This window comes from Onychomys torridus, chromosome 9 (assembly GCF_903995425.1).
Source record: "Onychomys torridus chromosome 9, mOncTor1.1, whole genome shotgun sequence".
NCBI lineage: Eukaryota > Metazoa > Chordata > Mammalia > Rodentia > Cricetidae > Onychomys > Onychomys torridus.
Genome location: NC_050451.1, coordinates 110,038,866 through 110,051,246, shown reverse-complemented (window position 1 = coordinate 110,051,246; position 12,381 = coordinate 110,038,866). Strand labels below are relative to the sequence as shown.

The 12,381-nt window shown below is 45.5% G+C and overlaps 1 protein-coding gene across 3 annotated transcripts in view; it reads right to left on the bottom strand.

Moving 5' to 3' along the window:
* The window catches only part of LOC118590873 (putative mitochondrial import inner membrane translocase subunit Tim8 A-B), an 84,627-nt gene that overhangs the window by 20,148 nt on the left and 52,098 nt on the right, over positions 1 to 12,381 (bottom strand). Inside the window, exon 1 of one of the 3 annotated variants that reach the window (XR_004945868.1) lies at positions 6,378 to 6,456. The exons of the other annotated variants lie outside the window; for them this stretch is intronic. The gene's annotated coding sequence lies outside the window, so the exon portion shown is untranslated. Of the gene's footprint in view, positions 1 to 6,377; positions 6,457 to 12,381 lie in introns of those variants that run through there. 3 annotated transcript variants of the gene reach the window in all.

Sequence of the window (12,381 nt, the reverse complement as noted above, 5' to 3'; positions counted from 1 at the left end):
GGAGAGGGGTTTTGTTGGGATTATTTCATGAAAAAACATTATTTCTAGGAATGCCCTGTTTACAGTCCCTTTTTAGGTGACTTTGTTTACCACAAATGAAACATCTGACATTACTATTTTTCTTCAAACCTCTGGAAATCACCTCTTCTAATGAAGTGTCATCATGGTCATGAGATTCAATATATTCCTCCAAGGGTGCTGATCTTGCCTTTAACAGCCTAGTTACCCTTTTGCATTGTGCATTAACATTTTCAAAAGCCAGAGGTTCAATTATTATCTGTCTAACTTCTGAATTTGGTATCATTCTATTTACTGCTGAAGATAGCCTTTGTAAGAAATAAGTGATGGGTTCTTTTGGGCCCTGTATAAATTCTGTAAGTAACTCAATTTTCTTTTCTACTTCTTCAATTCTGTCCCAAGCATTCAAGGCTACCATTTGGTATAAAGCCAGGGTGTGGTCCTCATATAGAGATTGCCTTTCTACATTAGAATAATTTCCCTCTCCAAGACGTCGATCTTGGGAGATTTCCATACCTCTAGCCCTTCTTTGTAGTTCAATGGTCTTAGCCTCATCTTTCCACCAGGTCCTTCATTGTAATTGGGAAGCAGTTTAACATCTGCTTCACAAATGGGGAATGCATACCACAGGACACTATAGCTTCTTTGAATCTCCTCAAATCTAACATTTGCACAGGAGTCCGGTCAGCTCTTACCCAGCCTTGAGGATATCTATCACTGGGCAGTTCCTGTAAGGTTATTGGATAGATCATTTGGCTGTTTGAAAGCCTTAGTCTGTTTCTCTGTAACTGTAAAATGCAATGCTGGGATTGGTTTTCATTTAAATTCTATTCTAGGTCTGAGTGTGTCTACTTAGCAAAGGAGATGGACAGTCATCACTGGATGGGTTGACTAGACCAATGACTCTATTGAATCATTTTCTGTCCCACTAAAAATGACCTTTGCTCACTTGATGAAAGTACCGACTAGTAATGCTGACATGCAGGTGGCACTGCCTGTACTGGAGACAGCCAACCCAATTCAAAAAGGTGTTTCCAGAAAGGACTTCATTTTTTGTCAGGCTTAAGTGGACTCATTAAATGTAGTATGAGCAACAAAGAGTAATTATGATATTTTACACTCTAGTCCTTCACTATACAACATTTAAAGAATGCTTCTTCAAACATAATACAATTGTCATAAGCAACTACAGTAAAGAATGGTCTGACCTCACACAGGAAAACACTCTTAGAAGTTTCAAGTCTCTTCATTGCCTTCTTGCAAATGTGGTCTTCATGAAAGTGTGCTCAAGTATGGAAACAACATGGTGAGTGCTAAGAAGGCCAGGTGCTCTGAGCCCTGGGGTACTTTATAGGTATGGTTTACTGAGTGTCCATGACATCCCAAAGGTACTCTCTGCACTTGATAAAAAAAAAAAAAAAATGCTTTTAAAAGTGCTATTTTGTTTCTCCCTATAATGAATATTCCAAAATAAACTTTGTTATTCGATGCTATGCATTTTTATTTAGCTAAAAGGTTTTGCTATGCTGCAGGCTGACTCTCCCCCTCTGCCCCCTTCCCCCACCCACAGCAAGACACTGTCTCTGGTAGCTCAGGCTGGCCTTAAGTTTACTCAGTAGCTGAGGGTTTCTTTGAACTCCTGATCCACCTGTCTCACCCTCCTGAGTGCTGGGACTATGGGCCTGTACCATCTTGCACAGCCTGACTTCCCTTCTGATAGGTTTCAAACTCAGGACAAATGGCTGAGGTGCTTATTTAACATATCAAAGCAGACCTGGCTCCCAGGTCCTTCTGGCATCCCTCAGTCCCCACCCATTACAGGGTCGTTCTGGCTGCCATACCGCACCCCATACCCTAAACTTCTCCAGCCCATGGGCTGGGCAGCCCTTCCCTATATAATTCAACCATTTTGGTTACCTGGCTTTTTTGTCTACTCTCTTTTGGTCCCCCTGGCTGCTGCATCGAGTTCCCCTCTCTCTTCCCCTCCCCCTTCCTCTCCTCACAGGGCTCAGGGTCAGCCCACTCCAGACTCTCCGAGATCAGATGTCCCTGCCTCTGGCTATGCTCTCCCACATATCTATAATAAACTTCCTCTTTCCCCACACCTCGGAGCAGTCACCTCTTTCCTCTGTGTTGTTTCCAGGAACTGACTATTAGAGCTGTGTCTAGGAGAGCTGAGCCTTTTGAACAGTGTCTCACGGGACCAGGTGAATGGGCTTGTGTTGACTAAGATTAGCTCCCCAGCTGTCAGAGCCAGTGTTTGCTGGTGGTTGGGAAATCTCTCATTGACTTAGACAGTCTGGGTTTTGTTTGTTTTATTTTTTCATTCGCCACCTGTTTGCGGGTGGCTTTTATGACTGACGTCAAATTCCTTATTTTACATATTAACTTACATTTCACACTTGATATTTGATGAAGGAAATTGAGCTGTTCTTTCTTTTGATCAAGAGCAGCAGCTCCTGAGGGTTAAGAGAGCTGTGTGATAATCCAGAGCCAACAGAATCAGTGGAGAAATAAGCTCTGAAAAGGCAGGCAATTACCTAAAATTAGATCAAGCCAAAGCTGCAGACAGGTAAATCCAGTTGCTAAACTGCCTCCAGCAAGCCAAGCACGGGATGGTACTATGTTCCAGTAGTTCAGGGTCAGCTTTTTCCTAAGTTTTCTAAGCCCCCTTTTCACTTTTCTTGATTACTTTTCCATTTTGGAAGAGGACGTGACAAAGTTCAAGGACAGCTAATTCAGGGCACAGGAAAGGACAGCCCAGTTTTAAAAACTGTCCTCCTAGATAAACAGATGTCACTTGGAGATCAGTAAATGACATCTGAGAAATTAGTGACTTTATTCCGGGATGTAATGGGCAGATACGTTCCCAAAACTAACAATTTGTTCTGGATGCCCTACTTTTTTATTGCAGCTTCAGGACCTCAGCAGAAAGCTCAAGCATCCTGGGGATTAAGTGTCCCCAAGCAAAGGGCAATAAAGCAAGCAACTGGAACTAAAGCAGCTATGGGGTGAGAGGTCTCACAGATTACTGGAATTCCCTCTTCAGGACTATGAGATCAGCCCATTTGGAGAACTTTGTCTAGTTATCTGACACCTGGTAGGGAAATTAATGAGACTGGATTCCATGTTTACATATATATTGAAATAGGGTCTCACACAGCCCAGGCTAGTCTCCAACTTACTATGTAATCCAGGCTCCCAGGCTGACCCTGAACTACTGGCTCTCCTGCATTGTAAGTTGGCTTCATCTTGACAGCTGGATCCTAATGAGATACAATACTTGTGGTGTGTCCTAGTTGGTTTTCTGCTGCTGATAAACACTAACCAAAACCAACTGAGGGAGGAAGGGTTAACATGTCTTGATCACAGCTGATCACTAAGGGAAGTTGGGGCAAGAATGCAAACAGGAGCAGAACAGAAATCATGGAGACACAGTGCTTACTAATTTGTCCCCAGCCCCCTGGCTTGCTTGTTACCTTTCTTATACAGCCCAGGACTGTCTGCCCAGGGGTGGTGCCACCTACTGTGGGCTGGCCCACCACATTATTCATGAATTTTTAAGACCCCTCAGATCTGATGGAGGCAATCCTCACCCAAGATCCCTCTTTCCAGATGACTGTAGCTTTGTCAAATTGGGAAAACAAAAACCTAACCATCACATAATGCCCCAGCATTGAGGGAAAAGGAGGCAGGAGGACCAAGGAGGCTTGGAGGCTTACAGCCTAACAACAACAACAACAACAACAACAACAACAACAAAACCCACCAGCTCTGGATTCAATGAGAGACCCTTCCTCAAAGAAAAAAAGGCGCGGAGTGATACAAGAGGGAACTTGATGCTACCCTCTGACCTCCCTGTGGACTCAGAATGTACACTGGCACACACAAGTGCACATTACCCCCCCACACACACACACACACATACATAAAAACTGAGTTTTGCTGTGACTGAAACTATGTGATAATCACAGGTATAAATGAACAACGGCCCCATATGGAGGCATCTGATTTTTGGTGAGGATATTTCAAACATCTCACACTAGTTCTGCTTTAATTGTCTTATAGTTGGAGGAAGGGGGAGAAGTAAGCTCTATTTCTGTAGCATTATTACAGAGGATCCCTGAGGTAAGTGAATAAATATCACTTTAGTAAACCAGGCTGGCATTTTCCCACGGGGGTCCAGAATGACCACTTCCTGTGGAGGGCCTGGCCCCATTCTGGGAAATGAATAGAGCTGAGAGCTTTCGGAATTCAAGCAGGTAACCCCTCAGGATGTCCTGTCTGGATCTAGAACATTATTAGGGTGGGAACAGACACTCCTTAGTTACCAGCTAGGACTGTAGCATTTCTGTACTTAAATAAGTGGACCAGCTGTAACAGTCCATAAGTGGGTAGAAGCCCAGATTAAGGAAAGCCCTGATGGGAATGAGAGCAGGCTTGCAGAGGTGCTGCTTGCTAGGATGTATCCCACATGGGAGTAGCTCCAATAAAGGCTGGCAGGGCAAACAGACACATTTCTGCACGCCTTCATCTGTGTGTCCAGCATAGGACACAGCCTAAAGGCTCCCCAGAACAGGATGGAAGCAGGGCCTGACCCCACAGTCCCAAATGGGGCGTTTGCACAGATGGTGGCTTCAGTTCTTCATCCTTCCCTCCTTCCCACTTCTGCCTACCAGTGGAGCCCTCTGGCCTCTGGGGCCAGAGAAAGGATTTGGTACTTTGATATGAGAGGTATATTCCATCCCTAAATGCCTTTTAGTGTCCGTATTCTACTGCCACACAACACTTGCAGAAATACATGTCTATCCACAAAGGGCAGGTTCTAAGACTTCAGAACTCGCTGGTGAGAATGCCAGGCACCCTGAAAACCGAACACAGTATTGCCCTCATTTCAAATGTGAGAAGGCCTAAACTCCAAGAGAACAAGTGTTTTCCTCAGCTTGCTAAGTCGTTGCTTTTTTATAAATATATTTTTGGGTCTAGTTTGACTTACTGCATAAACTAGGTACCCGTTTCTAGTTTGTTAAGAATGTGATATAAAAATGGGGGTGTGGTAAACAGGAAAGGTTTAAGTGAAGATGGGGGAGTGAAGAGTTAACAAAAACTAAGGATATATGGGGGAAAAGGCTCCTAGAAACCCACTGCTTGGCAAGGGATGGTAGCACACTACTTTAATCCCAGCAATCAGGAGGCAGAGGCAGGCAGACCTCTGAGTTTGAGGCCAGCCTGGTCTACATAGCATTCTAGGTCAGCCAATGATGCATATTAAGACCTTATCTTAAAAAAAAAAAAAAAACTTATGAAGTAGTAGTTTTTTTCTCCTTTTAACTAAAATATTTAACTTTAGAAAGGTTTAATGGCAGTATTTTGCATGGGGTGGATAATGCTATTCCCAGAAAACAGGTTTTTAGATGGAAATCCTAGTGCTAGGTGATTAAGCTCCCTATGAGCTGTCTCAGAGGCCCCCAATCAATACAGGCTGGCATTGCCTTTGACTTGTGCACCAGAACCAAATGGTAAGACAGACTGCTGGAGATGCCAGACATCATATTTACAGGACATAGACAAATCAAGCTGAGACTGGTTGGAAGCTTCTCTGTTGGCTATCTTTTGGAGTGCTGGAAGGTGCTAACAGGCTGTTGGGGGAGAAATGCCGTCAGTGATTTTATTCAGCTGGGTTCAAATCCCTAACCAGGGGTCAGAATAAAGTAGTCTGGGGAAGGCCAGCTCCTGAGAACTGCTCCAGGGTTGTGAAATAGAAGACCGCAGAGTAGCGAGGGCTTTAGGAAACTTTTTTATCTGAGGGTATTTAGAAATAAGTTTCTATCTATCTGACAGGTAAATAAAGAAATACACATGCTTTCTGGTGGTAACTTTCTCTTTTACATCATCTTAAAAATATCCTCTCTGAAAATTTCTCTTACTCTCTTACCTCTTTTGCACAGTTACATCTCTTTTCTATACCTCCTCATCTTCCTTGTCTCCACACAGCTACAAATCTCCACACAGCCACAGCTAGACATCTCATTTACATAGATCTCTCACCATACAGCCACATCTCTTCCTACATACAAATGTATTTTCATATACAGTTCCATCTCTTTTCTTTATAGCTACATAAGCTCTCTTCTACAATGCTACTCATTATCTATCCAGCTCCCTCTGCACACATCTGCTCTCACAGCGCGCGTGTGTGCGTGTGTGCGCGCGCGCGCGCGCGTGTGTGTGTGTGTGTGTGTGTGTGTGTGCGCGCGCGCGCACGCGTGTGTGTGCGCACACACACACACACACACACTTTCACCTCTGTAAGATGAATCTTAAAAGGTCTTACTAATAAAACAAACAAACAAACAAACCTGGAGCCAGATATTGGGGTAAAAACTGAGAGTTCAGGGAAGTCAGCCAGGTTCTTACCACTAGAAATCCTCAGCCCAAGAGAGAGCTACTTCCTGTATACCTACGCCTATATCCTTTCTGTGCCCTGCCATCTCACTTCCTCTCTCTGCCTAGCTACATCACATCCTCTTTCCTGCCCAGCTCTATCACTTCCTGTCTGTCTGTACAGGCCCTCCAGACCTCTATAGTTAACTACTGCTGGGATTAAAGGCATGTGCCACCATGACTGGCTCTGTTCCCAGTGTGGTCTGCCTGACCTCTATATTTAATATAGTGGCTGGCTTTGTCCTCTGATCTTCAGGTAAGCTTTATTGGGGTACACAAATAAAATATCACTACAAACCTCTGTCCACCTCTTTACACAGACCTACATCTCAGAATCTCCTTATGGAAACCTCGCTCTCCTGCTCATCCTCTCTCCTCAGCTTCCTCTACACACCCACACATGTTATATAAAGCCACGAGAGTCTGTTATAGGATCTCAAGAATTTATTAAAATATAAAATGGGGATAGTACACTCACTGATACAGAATAAGGAAGATGCAGCTGCTGATCCAGTCAGGAGCCGAGTCCTGCTGTTCTGCCCAGGGGAGCTAAGGACCAACCACAAGCTGCACCACGCCACCTGACACAGTCCTCACCACCCAAGAGAGTGCTCAACTCCTCTCTATAAGCTCTTAAGGGGTCACATATGCAGACAAAACCATGCCCTAGGGCTTGTACCCAAAAGCCACTGGCTGAATGGAACAAATTTTCACAACACACACACACACACACACACACACACACACACACACACACACACACATTCACACACTCATTCTTCCTACTTGCTTCTCAGACAAACTCTAGACAATTATATGTTACATTTTCAGGGTCCGACCCATTCTTACAACACATGAAAAGTCACACAGTTTTTCTCAGGCTAGGAAGGTCATGCTGACCCACCAGTGAGTAATGCTTGGCTAAGCATGTAGCTCTAAGTTGGTGAGAGTTCCCAGACAGAAAGTAAGCAATTGGCTGAACTTTGAGTCTGCAGCATAAACTGAAGCTGGGACTATGTGCAGAAAGTCAATTACTGCAGGGGGTTATGCCTACCAAGGTTGCTCAGTTCTGACCTTGATTCAGCAACAAACACCTGGAACTTATCTTTGTGTATTCTCTATAGGAGCAGCCAGTCTGCTTTGAATTTGTTCTGAAGTCCAAAATTAGCTGTCTTTGTGACTGAGAATACTGTTACTTTCCTGTATCAGTTATGGAAAATATTCTAATATTATTAGAATTACACAGCTTAAACAGAAATCATCTTCCTGACCATCCACGGCAGTATGTGTGCCCAAAGATGTAAAACACACTGCCAGTGGGCTGTGGCAAGACCCCCACAGCTGTTCTTTTTAGGGAGCTAAGTGGCAGCACATGAGAAAGTTACATAGAGAAAACAACCAGTTTCCATAGACAGTGACTATATGGATTCTGTCCTTAATTACGTCACCAGCCTTCAATGGCATCCCAGCCTAAAAAGTGGGCATGCTCTCGCTGTGTTCTCTTTCCACACTCTCCTTCTGTATTCTCCCTCCTCTGTGCAGTCTCTCTGTCTCTGTCTCCCCCGCCCCCCACCCCCGGGACTCTTCTCCACACAAACCGGGGACTCTGCTCCTTACGCGATAAACCACTGTCCATTCACCTGGCCGCACCAATTTCCATGCAACACCACTGCTCTGACTGGTGAGTCTCCCACCTTTCGGCCAGCGTAAAATGGTTTCCTGAATCCATTAGACTGACCGTTGAGTGTCTGGCGCCTGAGTATTTTTGAAACTGGGGAAACACCCAGCCACGGTCTTTATTGGCTACAGTCGGCCCCTATCGCAGGCCCTAATTTCTAGCCATCTCCCACGTCTGCAGCCTGAGATATTCCTCACAAATGGACCACTGCTATTGGGTGCATCTGGGCTGTGTGAAGACGACACATTTTTCCCGCTTGATGAAGTGGTAGATGCTGTTCCGGATTCCCGGGGAATCCTTGCTTCACACAGCGGGGCCCCTGCTTTTCGGCTGATGAGCCATCTAGCAGCCTGTGCCTGGTATCCATCCTTGGCCTTGGGGATGCCTGGGGCCTTGGCTCCGGATCACGTTTGTTATTTTTTATTTTTTTTATTTTTCTGCCTTTCTGCTGCAGACATGGGAAATAAGGCTTCCAACCCGATCAGTCCTTCCTCTCCCTTAAGCTGTCTTCTTGAAACTTTGAAACCTCTTAGCTTAATGCCTTACTTAAAGATTCCTAAGCTTTATCCATCTCTGTACTAAGAGATGGCCCAAATATGCTCTCAAAAATAACAAAAAATGGCTGCTGAGAGGCTCCTTAGATCCCAATGTTTTACGGGAGTTATCTAATTTCTGCCAGCAAACAGGCAAATAGAAAGAGTTGCTCTGTATTATAGCTTTCTTGTTTCTGAGTGCTAAACCGTCTCTTCTGGATTCTTTCTCTCCTGCTCATATGCTCCTAGCTATGGCTAAACTGTAGGATTCTCTGTCTCCGGAATCTCTGACTCTAGATCCTGCTAATGAACCTCCACCTATCTAGCCTCCGGCTCCCACCCCTACTCCTAGGGTGACTGTTCCTTCAGCTCCTCTTCTGGATTCTTCTTCTTCTAAAGCAGATTCTTCCTCAGCAGCGGCCGTTTCCAGAGGCCCTGCTCTGGCTCCAACTTTCACTCCTCCTCCTACCCATCCTCAAACTGCTAAAGTGCCGGATTCCAGCCATCCAAACCCATCACTGCTCTCCCTTTGGGAGAGGTGGCTGGTGTGGACGGACTGATTAAGGTTCATGTTCCTTTCTCTCTCGCAGAACTCTCTCAGATAGAAACTAAGCTGGGTTCTTATACTTCTAATTCTGCTTCCTTTATTAAACAGTTTCAATATATAACTCAATCCTATGGTCTCACCTTTCATGATATATACATGATATTTTCTAATAATTTACTTCCTGAGGAGTGAAGGCGAGTATAGGGACAGGCTAGAACTCATGCAGATGAGGTTCACCAGACTAACCCCTCACATCCTCCAGGAGCCAAGGTGGTTCTTGACCAAGAACCACACTGGGACTATAACACCCAGGGTGGCTCTCTAGCCAGAGATAGGTTTATTACCTGTCTCCTGGCAGGCCCGGTTTCCGCCCCGGCCACTCCCATCTCACACAGGGAACCAAGGGTAATGATAAAAGTAAATGGGCACCCCATCTCGTTCCTTTTGGACACAGGAGCTACCTACTCTGTCCTGAGAGAGTTTTGGGGGCCTAACTCTCTTTCTCATCTCCCTATTGTCAGGGTTGGGGGACAGCCTTACCTACCTCACCAGACACCACCACTCAACTGCATCTTCAGAGGCATCCCTCTCACACACACATTCTTAGTGGTGCCAAGCTGCCCTGTATCTTTAACAGGAAGGGATCTTCTAGCTAAGGTAGGAGCATCCATTTCTTTTGCTCCACACATTCGCCTCATCCCAGACACGCCAGCAGCTCCTCTTCTTCTTCTCCTAGCCACTCACTCTACTGACTCTAACAATTCTTTTCCCTTGCCAGCCTCTCAGGTAGACCCAAAAGTCTGAGATACCCAAAATCCTTCTATCACTAGACACCATCATCCTATTACTATCCAGCTACAAAACCCTACCAGATATATCACCCAAGCTCGGTACCCTCTCTCACTCCAGAACCTAAGAGGACTTAAGCCTATCATTTCTGACCTTCTCAGGAAAAAGCTACTAAGCCCAACCTCTTCCCCTTTTAACACCCCCATATTTGCAGTTAAAAAGTCTAATGGAACCTACTGCCTGGTTCAAGACCTCTGGCTCATTAACTCTGCAGTGGTCCCCCTCCACCCTGTAGTGCCTAACCCTTATACTCTCCTGTCCACTATCCCTTCAGGAACCTCTCACTTCTCTGTTCTAGATTTCAAAGACGCCTTCTTTTCTATCCCTCTCAGTCCTCAGTCTCAGAATATCTTTGCTTTCACCTGGACTGACCCTGACACTCACCTGTCTACACAGCTGACCTGGACTGTCTTGCCCCAGGTATACAGGGACTGTTCACACCTATCTGGTCAGGCTCTGGCCTCTGACCTGTTTCTCTGTCTCTCCCTGGCTCTAAACTAATACAATATGTAGATGACATTTTACTCTGTAGCCCATCCTTACAAGTTAGCCAAACTAACACCTCTGCTCTATTAAATTTCTTATCCAGCAGAGGTTACAGGGTATCTCCTTCTAAAGTTCAGCTGTCAACTCCCCAGGTCACCTATTTGGGTCTAACTATTACTCCAACCCATAAGGTTATTACTGTAGACAGAAAATGTCTAATCCAGTCTCCTACTAAGCAGGAGATTCTGTCTTTCTTAGGAATAGCTGGCTTCCTACAGTCTTGGGTTCCATCTTTTTCTCTCCTTGCTCGCCCCTTATACAAGGCAGCTCAGGGCCTGCACCAAATGAGCCCCTCCTCCATCCTGTCACTAAACCTTCCCAGAAGCTCCAGCAGGCTCTTCTTCAGGCCCCAGCACTTCATCTTCCAGACTTAACCTGCCCCTTCTCCCTCTATGTAGCAGAGAAAGAGGGATTTGCCCTGGGAACTCTAGGGCATCAGCTGGGACCCTCCTTTGCACCTGCAGCCTATCTGTCAAAGAAGTTAGACCTTCCCAGTCAGGGCTGGGCACCTTACATCTGTGCCTTAGCAGCTGCAGAGCTCCTTATTCAGGAATCAAAGAAGCTAAGCTTTGGGTCACCCATTACTGTCTTGTCTCACCATAATCTGTCCCAACTCTTAACTTATAAAGGCTTACAAACTTTATCTCCTTCCCGGGTCTTTCTCTCCAGGTGGCATTACTAGAGGATGCCACATTTACTTTCCAGACCTGTCCACCTCTTAATATTTCAAGCCTCCTCCCTCAACCTAATGCTGACTATTCTCCTTCTCATTCCTGCACTGAAACCTTAGAGGAACTGTTACCTCACCCTTCACACATATAGGAGGGCACATTGCCCCAGGCCACTTATACCTGGTACACAGATGGCAGATCCTTTTCATACGAAGGGACCCGTAAAGTAGGTTATGCCACAGTGTCAGATACTGAGGTAATAGAGGCACAGGCATTACCCACACACACCACTAACCATCAGGCTGAGCTTATAGCTCTCACCCATGCCTTCCAATTGGCACAGGGATAATCTCTAAATGTTTACACAGACTCCAAATATGCTTTTCATATCCTCCTGTCCCACGCTGCTATTTGGAGGGAGCATGGCCTTCTCACAGCAAAAAGGGGGATCCATATCTAACTCAGGCCAAATAATGGCCATGCTGGAGGCTTCCCACCTCCCCAAGGCTATAGGAATTGTCCACTGCCAGTCTCATCTGACCGATAGCTCTATCATCTCTAGGGGAAACAACCAGACTGACCAGGCAGCCAGGACAGTGGCCCTCCAGGGCCAAGTCTCACCTCACCCACCACAGGGAATCTATACAGTACAGCTTACACCATCACAGGAAACTCCTGACACTAGGCAAATTCTCTCCTACCTACACCAGCTCTTTCATCCTAATAATCTTGCTCTGTCTCAGTTCATAGAAGTTCACCTGCAGCCAACCCCTGAGGACTTACAGTTCTTAAGAACTATTACTGCCTCTTTTGAGATCTGCCAAAAAAACAGATCCCAATACCAAGTACAGGAGTCAGCCTTTTCCCACCCACCAGGCTAGAGGTTCCCTTCCAGGTACTGACTGGCAGCTCAATTTTACCCATATGCCTACTGTCAGGAAAGTTAAATATCTCCTTGTGATGATGGACTCATTTTCAAAGTGGGTGGAGGCATATCCGGTTTCTAATAAGCGGGCTCAGACAATTGCAGACCTCCTTCTCCGAAAAATTTTTCCTCAGTTTGGGGTTCCTGCTTCCCTTCAGTCTGACAATGGC